An 8,891-nucleotide genomic window follows, 5' to 3' on the forward strand; every position below is an offset into this window, starting at 1 on the left:
ATTTTAAATTTGATGGTGAGGTATTTATTTTCGACCTTGCTATTTTTAGCTTTACAAAAAAAAATCAAATAACGTTGCGATCGGATCCTACTCGTAGTTAGATGTCTACTTGACACTCATGGGGGCATGCCAAAACAAAGGTAGGAATCGTGATCAATGCATAAATAAATGACCGCAACTCCGCTGCCGAGTAGGTATGAGTTTAATCTGAGAATGAGCACCTTGCTCGTAGTTGGATGTCCACATGACACACATGGGGGCAAGCCAAAATGAAGGCGAGGCACTTGGATCAGTGCAAGGTCAAAAAAAAAAATAATAATGTAAAAAATATGCAAGGATAAAAAAACTCATTTAACACCACAGTGAAAAAGTTTTTTTTTTTCAAATAAATCATGCGATATCATGGAATATAGTAAACTCTTTTTGAAGGTTAGATGCATGGAATCTAGTAAAGTCCTTTTGAAGGTTAGATGTCATGGAATCTAGTAAAGTCATTTTGAAGGTTAAACTTGTGGTGCCTAGGTCTTAAAAATATTATCAGAAGAGACTTGAATAAGAATTAAGAAAATTTTGATGTATAGGATTTGAATGAAGTATCCCTGTGAAATCTAGGAAAAGAGATTGTGGTCGACTTTCTAAAGGAAATCTTTAGCTTATGCCTGAGGACAAGCATTGTTTAAATTTGAGGGTGTGATAACGGGCAGAAATGCACATTATTACAGTGCTAAGTTATTAAACAATGTAGGTTTGCGTTGATAAAATTTATAAGTTTGCGTCTAAAAAGCATTAAGTTTGTGACATTGCGGTCACATGCATTCATCGCATGAAAATAGTTAACTTTTGTATTTTTTTGTAGAATATGCGTTGATGCAAGGCAGAAAATACGATCACAAGAAATCAACGGTCGAACGCAGCGTTACCGCAACGCTTTGCGATGATTTGCGCTCACAAGTATCTGCTCAAGAAGGATTGCCGCATAGAGCTGGCAGAACTTGGTGGGCACATCTGGGTGAAAAGCATAATAAATCACGATGGGACAAAAAGCTGATGATGGTCGAGTCCGAATTAAGTTGACAAGTTGCTAACGAACTACTGTAGCAAGTACACTCAGCTTTTCGATGAAAAATATTCGGCGCATCAGACAGAGAATTAAAGTCATCGCATCAGTGTAATAATAAGAGAGAAGACGCCTTTCACCCCGAAGCTTTATAAATACCGAAGGTAACCTTCAGTAAAGAATTTTGAATAGTTAGAGAATTTCCCTTAGATAGAATAGCCTTGTTCATAATTTTCCTTTTTACATAGAAGACGGAGCGAGAGAAGGGAAGAGACACCGGAAGATCGCTCTGGTCAGCTCAAGAGAGAACCCAGAGGCGTGGAAAAGTGGAGAGAGGGCTGACTCTCGCAAGAGCGAGACTATCTTTTGAACAGAGTAGAAAAGACTGTGTAAAAGCCTTCGGAAGCAAGAGATTGCTACAAGGCTCTTTATTCTCATCTTGCATTGTTATTTTATATTTCAACTCTATATCTATAAAATGGAACTTGCTTATCTACATCTGTTCACTCTCTTAAAAGCACGCATGAGTAGCTAAATTTATCGAATGGGTTGAGAAGAACTAAGTTAACATGACCTAGGATCTTCATTGCATGTGATCTTGTTTTATGTTGTGCCCAACATCCATTTAGAGCTACTCGAGAGAGAGTCTAAAGAAAGAACCTAAGACTTGAGAGAGCTAGGTTATAATCTAGACTCGAAAAGAGCGAGATTAGATCTTCATAAGTGAGAGATAGGGACTTAGAGATAAGCCCTGTTTGCCAACATGCATCGCATGCACCCTAGAGATAGGTTATGATATTATGTGGTCACCTTATTTGTCTGTGTGTCATGTTGTCATCGCATAAATAAGAAAAGAGGCTTATGTGTAGGTTCTATAGACTCATCGCATATATCTTATGCGTTCTAGTATTAGAAGCCATAGCATTTGTGTTGAGAGATGATTTGCTATTGTATATGTGTTTCATGATAGCATAACATGAACACATCCTAGGAAGTGTTAGCTGAACCCCTTCTCAACCCGTTCCCCGCATATTCATCGCATCTTCTGTATCATCAACTCTTTTCGTAACTCCACCGCATACATTTATTTTATACCGCAAACAACAACCCAAAACATCTATTTGATTTATTGGTTACCACAAAGTCTTCTTGAAAATTATCACCGCATATCGTTTTCCTTAGTCCCTGAGTTTGACCCTGGACTTACCAGGAAACTCAGTAGGGTTTACACTTGGATTCTATTGAGAAAACTTGTTGTTCAATGCATTTCCATCATCGCATTTCATTCCATTATTTCATCACATAAAATAACGCATCAAACATCTGGAGCTAAACAATCGTTTAGCAACTGGACCTCAGCAACAAATTTAAGCAGAAGCTGAAAAATCTGGTACAACAGCTCGACCTCCCTTGCTTATTTCTTCAATTAATCTTAATTTCAACTCTAATAACTCCAAATAAATTACATACTCTTTCTAACACATAAATGCTCATCAAACAAGAGCCAATTACAAATTTAATCGAGAAATTAAAGAGAATTAAAATGCAAAAACAGAGAAAACCATAGTAGTGCATAAGTTTCATATATCTCATGAAAAAACACCCACCTTGTAAAAATTAGACTGAATTGAAAGTTTAAAAGATGCTCTGATACCAATTGTAAGAGTTAAAAACATGCAGCGGAAGTATCAAGGATCCATAAGCATTCTAATTCACTAATTTTGGCAAAAACTAAAGCATGCTGTTCATAAAAATGGGTTTTTAGAACATACCTTTGATGAACTCTCCAAGAAAATGTTTGTTCAACTGTTGTCTTCACTTGATATCAACGTGAACCACTTTAAAGCCTTCCCTACTATGCTCTTGGAGCTTTAGGCAGAGTTGTGGGACTCAAGAACAACTTGAAGATGTGGAGAAACAAGAAAAGCTCACAGCAGCAGCAAGTTGAAGAAGACAATCTCTTCTTCACCGAAATTTCTCTCACAATTATGTATCCTTCTTTTTTCTCCAACAAGTCCAATCTTCTATATATATTAAGATGAACATGCAAAGAGATGGAGTATATGGTTTGCAGCTCATGCTTGGAGAATCAAAGTAGAGAAGAAAATGCTCTGTGTGTGAGCATAAATATGATGATAATGGAGAAAACTCTTTTTCCACTTTGTGCAATCCATGCAAACGAATTTCTATTTTATTTTTAAAACAAAAAATGACTTGTAAATTATTTAATTCAAAAAAATGATTTTCTTAAATTAATTTCATAAATTAATTTTAAAAAATTAATTAATTTAATATCAAATATTAAATTAATTTTTGCACAATAATCATCTTCATATATTTAACTCATACTTAAATATTTATTCCCTTGTTCCGTTTAATTTGAACGTTTCAAATTAATTTCTCAAGCTACCCTAAAGCTTACCCATTTATGAGCTAGTAGGAGAACCTTGCGAACCTACAGATCATGAACTCTATCGATCCCGATTAATCGACTAAACTCATTAGACCGATTTAACCCCCATTCGTTAACTAATGGGTGATTCTACTAAAGCCCATAGCTGAACTCCCCTCACTGTAGATATATTATGTCCACTTGATATAACCATGATTAGTAAGTTAACCCTTCACAGGTTGCTCATAATAACGGCTGGGTCGAATCTCTGTTTTACCCCCGTAATTACCTCTTGTTCCTTATGTTTCACTGATCCTGTAATGAACAAATGATTTGTGATCTAATCAACAAATCGAATCCCTCTCAGGCTAATGAGAGGGTGAGGCCTCTTGTTCAAGACCCAGAATCAGCACTTGAAGGGAACAAACCTCTCTACTAACCCTAATCGGGTAGGAGTGAATTCCCTCTTGCACCTTATATTCCCAGCTATTCATCCGGTCTTATACCCAAATGGGTAAGCTTATTGAGCAGAGGCAATTGATCTACTCTCACCGTTTGCAGGTCAAAGGATAATCTTGAACAAACAGGAGTTCATAGTTAGCTCAGGATTAAGGTTAAGTTACCTAGGTCATCGCTTCGAAATAGTTAGTCTTAAACAGTGAACAACGTTATAAAGTAAAAGTGACAGGTTTCCTTGTCTGATCTTGCACAAAACTCATTTGCACAGGACACCATCACTTCTCATGTCTTAACATGCACGAATTAGGATCACTTCGTATATAGCACTTTACAACACTTTGTAACAACTACAGAGTAGGCCACATCTAATAGTGTTACCAAAATAAGGTACCCAACCTTATTCATATACTATAGATCATTTTCACTATTTACTCGAACCTGATCCACTTGTATGTCACTACATAAAGTTCAAGTACTCATATAATAGTCAAGGGACTTAGGTTTATTGGATTTCTAAAAAACAATATATTCAACAACAACTTTATCGAATTCTGAGAATAAGTTCTAATGTTTACATATACCGAATTTTAGGACATAAAACCCAACAAACTCCCACTTGGACTAAAACTCCAGTGGTAACTTATATATCTGATATATAAGACTGAGTTTCTGAGTTTTATAGAGAAATACAATAAACGAGGGCATCTCTACCCATGGTTTTTGCCATTTGGTATCTCATACCATAAATTTCTGCCACTTGCCCTAGGTTATTCTCTTCCGGTATTTCTAGTCTTACTAGATGATTCTCAAACACTTTAGCCGAGAGAATCATTGTAATTATAGTAGTATACAAATATGTTTCTTATAGGGAATTCATCTATTTCTCAATAATGCCTAGGAAGCACATTTTCCTCCCACTACATTGTGATACTCTCAAATCTTTGATCAAAATGGTCTGACCTGCCTTAACAACTATTGTTAACAGTCAGAGCTAGAAATCTTAAATTCATTATACTTCGATCTTAGCCATTCAAATATCTGCATATTTTCTTATGGCTATTAACAATTTTATTCTTAACAAAAGTTTCTATGAGATAGAACAAACATATTTCTTGAAAAAACATTTCCTTCATAACAAAAATATGTACATAAGGTTCATTATAAGATTTAACAACAGTAGGTAATTTATATATTCATCAGCAACTTCACCTACTGGATGAGCTGAGCAAACGGTCTCAGGGATCTAAGCAGCCTATTTGCCTTTCTCTACTCTCTTATCTACAAGATATTTAGGGCAATTTCTCTTCCAGTGCCCTAGCTTTTTGTAGTGGAAACATTTCCCTTTCTCTGCAGCCTTACTAGCAGGCTTTTTCCCTTTCCATTTGTCTTTCTTCGCTGGAATACTCTTAGTCTGCAAAGATGAGGCAACTTCAGGCTTGGAGGACATTCCTCTCTTCTCAGCAGAAGCAACATTTACTTTTGGTACTGGTTCCAGACCCTTAGTTCTCAACATGATTTGAAAAGCCTGTAGCTCATTAAGCAGAGTTATGAAGTTGTATTTGATTTTATTCATCAAAGCATTGGTACAAAATTTCAGAAAACTCTTCGGAAGAGATTCTAGAATAAAGCCAACTTGACTTCTCTCATCCATCATAGCACCGTTCACTTCAACAAAATTAGAGTGAACCATCATGTCTAGGACATGTTCACGAACATTGGTCCTCTCTTTCATGCAACTATTGTAAACGTATTTGATAGCATCATGCCTCAGGGTGAAGGACGGCTGTCCAAACATCCCTCTTAGAGATTCCATAATCTTTTTGGCAGTGTTCATACCCTCGTGTTTCTTCACCAAAACGTCAGACAGGCTGGCGAGAATATAAGCACAGGCTTTATCATTAGCCCTGATCCATTTATCAAACGCTTCCCGAACAGTTCGGTTGTATTTGAGCTAGGAATAGGAGGACATTCCTTCATTAAGAGAAATCTTAAATCGTTTATCGTGAGTATTATATTCAAATTTGATTTCCAGTTTGCATAATTGTCCCCAATCAGTTTGTCCGAAGCCAACAATTGTATAATAGAACTCGTCATTCTGAAATTATAAACAAAATATATAAGTGAATTGCTTTTAAATCCAATCATGTTTTAGCAAAGTGATAATGTACCTATAATCATTATTTTTGCAATGATTAAGTGATTTAGGACAAATGCTACCGTGGGGTAGTCAAAAATTCCTTCACAAAAGCAACACAATTCTTGACCAAATACTATCTCCAGAATAACTCATATTTCGATAGTCATTTAGTTATCGTTTTTGGTCAAGTTCAAAATTTTATTAATTATGACGTGAATTCAAGCTTAATTAATCATATTTTTGTTTTAAGTTAAATTAGGTTGACTATTTTATGGACTTGTGTTTAAATTTTCATCAATCATATTTTTGGTAATATTCACATGTTGCTTTAATTGTATTATGCAATTTTTGGTAAAGATTACTTGGCCTTCTTTTTTCCATTATTTCTTTGCATAATAATATTATTATATTATTGTGTCTTATATTTTAGAGTCGATTGGTCGAAGTAATATGTTATCAAAGTAGCCTCTGTAGCATTCATTTCTTTTGTGAGAAAACATTTAGAATATTTTAGACAAAAATTCATAAAAATAATATTTTTCATTAACTTGTGAAATAAATTTACCAATATATGGTAGAGTATGAACATTATCTTTATCCTCTTGAATCTTTTTTGAAGTATGAATAATGATACTTGCTACTTCATATCCAGGAATCCTATGTTGTCCATCATGTGGAGATATGCAGTGATCAATTGGATACTTCCCTCTTGCATATTGTTTAGCATCATCATGTAGTTCTATAGGAACTCCTTTATTGCATACAACATTGGCATTATCTTTAAGTTGACCAGGATTGATAGATCTAATTACAGTTGCATTTCAACAAAGTTCATGCTTAACAAAAGGATACCAATGAAAACAACCATGTCTCTTTGGAGAGAACCATTTTTTTTATAATAACACACGTCAATGTACAAAATAATTTGCTACAATGTCTTCTTGTTTTGATAAAAGACTTTAAATGTGAATATATGGATATGGAGGTAATTATTTTTGGGCTAGTTGCATAAATAGAATTTAAGCCCAAAATAATAGAATATGTAGTACAAGGATAAAATAATTGCATATATAGATAAAAAAATGATAAAAGACTAAAAAACCCATGCCTAGCCACCATTTTTTCCGCTTCTTCCCGGTTTGCTCAAATTAAAAGCTATCACTGATAGCAGCTATTAGTGATGACAACTGATAGGTTCTAGCTGCTATCGTTGATAGCTTCTATCAATTGCTATCGATGATAGTTGCTATCAGCGATAGCTTTCAATTTTAGAAAAATTAATACAATCTTGAAATATTAACTTTTAATTTGCTATCAATTATTATTAGCCATCATTGATTCACTTTCATCAATTGGAATCAACGTTGAAATATTACTGCTTATGGCTATCAGTGGCTATCAATGATAGATTTATAAATAGTGATCAACTTTGAAAGAAGACGAACAACTTTGATTACCACAGTAGTTATCACTAATAATCTTTTATCATGGCTATCATTGATAGCAGCTATCAGTCATTATCAGTAATAGACTTTCATCAATTAGAATCAACCTTGAAATATTAACACTTAAGGCTATTAATGATAGATTTCTATGACTGGTTATCACATTTGAAAGAAACTTGATATATAGATATCACTTAAGTTTTATCACCGATATCACTAACATCACACATATTGTGGTTATCAATGATAGCTTCTTTCACTAATAACATCACTAATAAGATGCTATCAACGATTTCACTGATATCATGCTATCAATGATAGTTTTCTATCACTGATAACGTGCTATCAGTGGTAGCTTTTATCACCGATAACGTGTTATCGAATAACTTCTATCATCTATAACATGCTATTAGTATTAGCTCCTATCATTGGTAACATGCTATTAGTAGTAGCTTCTATCAATCATAACAACTGAACACTTTTTTGCACATTTCTTGTCCTTCCCAAACATTTATAAGTCTCTTTTCTTTTCGATGATAGCTTCTATCATTGATAAACATTCTATTAGTGATAACTTCTAGGCATTCCACTTACATTTTAGTTCGAGATTCAACTTTATTAATTAAATTCACTAAGTTGGCTATCAATGATACATTTCTACAAGTGGCTATTAACTACAAAAATATAATCAAAGATTAAGCTATCAATGATAGAAAATATTAGTAGCTATCACTGATAGACTTTCATTTTCCATTTATATTTATTATTTGTTATAATAATCAAACTTGATGATTGGCTTGTTGGTGTTAAGTCACTTATAAATTGAATACTTTCAAGTCATGCGTATGGAACTTAGCCTCATAATTCTCGTGAAAAAAAGGGGAAAAAGAAAAATTCAAATAAAGGAAAGAAAAATTTTAAAAATAAGAGAAAGAGAAGAAGCAAAAACTGAAGGAAAAAAAAGAAAATTTAATAGAAAAAAGGAAGCAAAAACTGGAAAAATGAAAGAAAAACTAAAAAAAAAAAAAAAAAAGAAAGACAAGAAGCAAAAAATCGGAGAAAGACAATAAAATAAAATAATAAAAAAAATATAAGGGAAGATGCAAAAATCGGAGAAATGGAAGAAAATAAAAATTAAAAAAGGAATAAGTAAGAGCTGAAGAAAGAAAATAAAAGAAAAGGAATAATAAAAAACTAAAGAAAGAAACGAAAATTAAAAAAAAAAAGGAAAAAAAGAAGGAAATGAAAGAAAATAAAAAAATAAAGGAAAGAAGAAAAAATCGGATAAAGGAAAGAATAAAATATATATATAAAAAAAAAAAAAGAAGCAAAAACTAAGAAAGAAAATAAAATGAAAAAACGAAAATAGAGAGGGAAGAAGCAAAAATCAAAGAAGAGAAA

Source organism: Benincasa hispida, chromosome 5, assembly GCF_027475165.1.
Source record: "Benincasa hispida cultivar pf3 chromosome 5, pf3_genome.v1.1, whole genome shotgun sequence".
Lineage (NCBI taxonomy): Eukaryota > Viridiplantae > Streptophyta > Magnoliopsida > Cucurbitales > Cucurbitaceae > Benincasa > Benincasa hispida.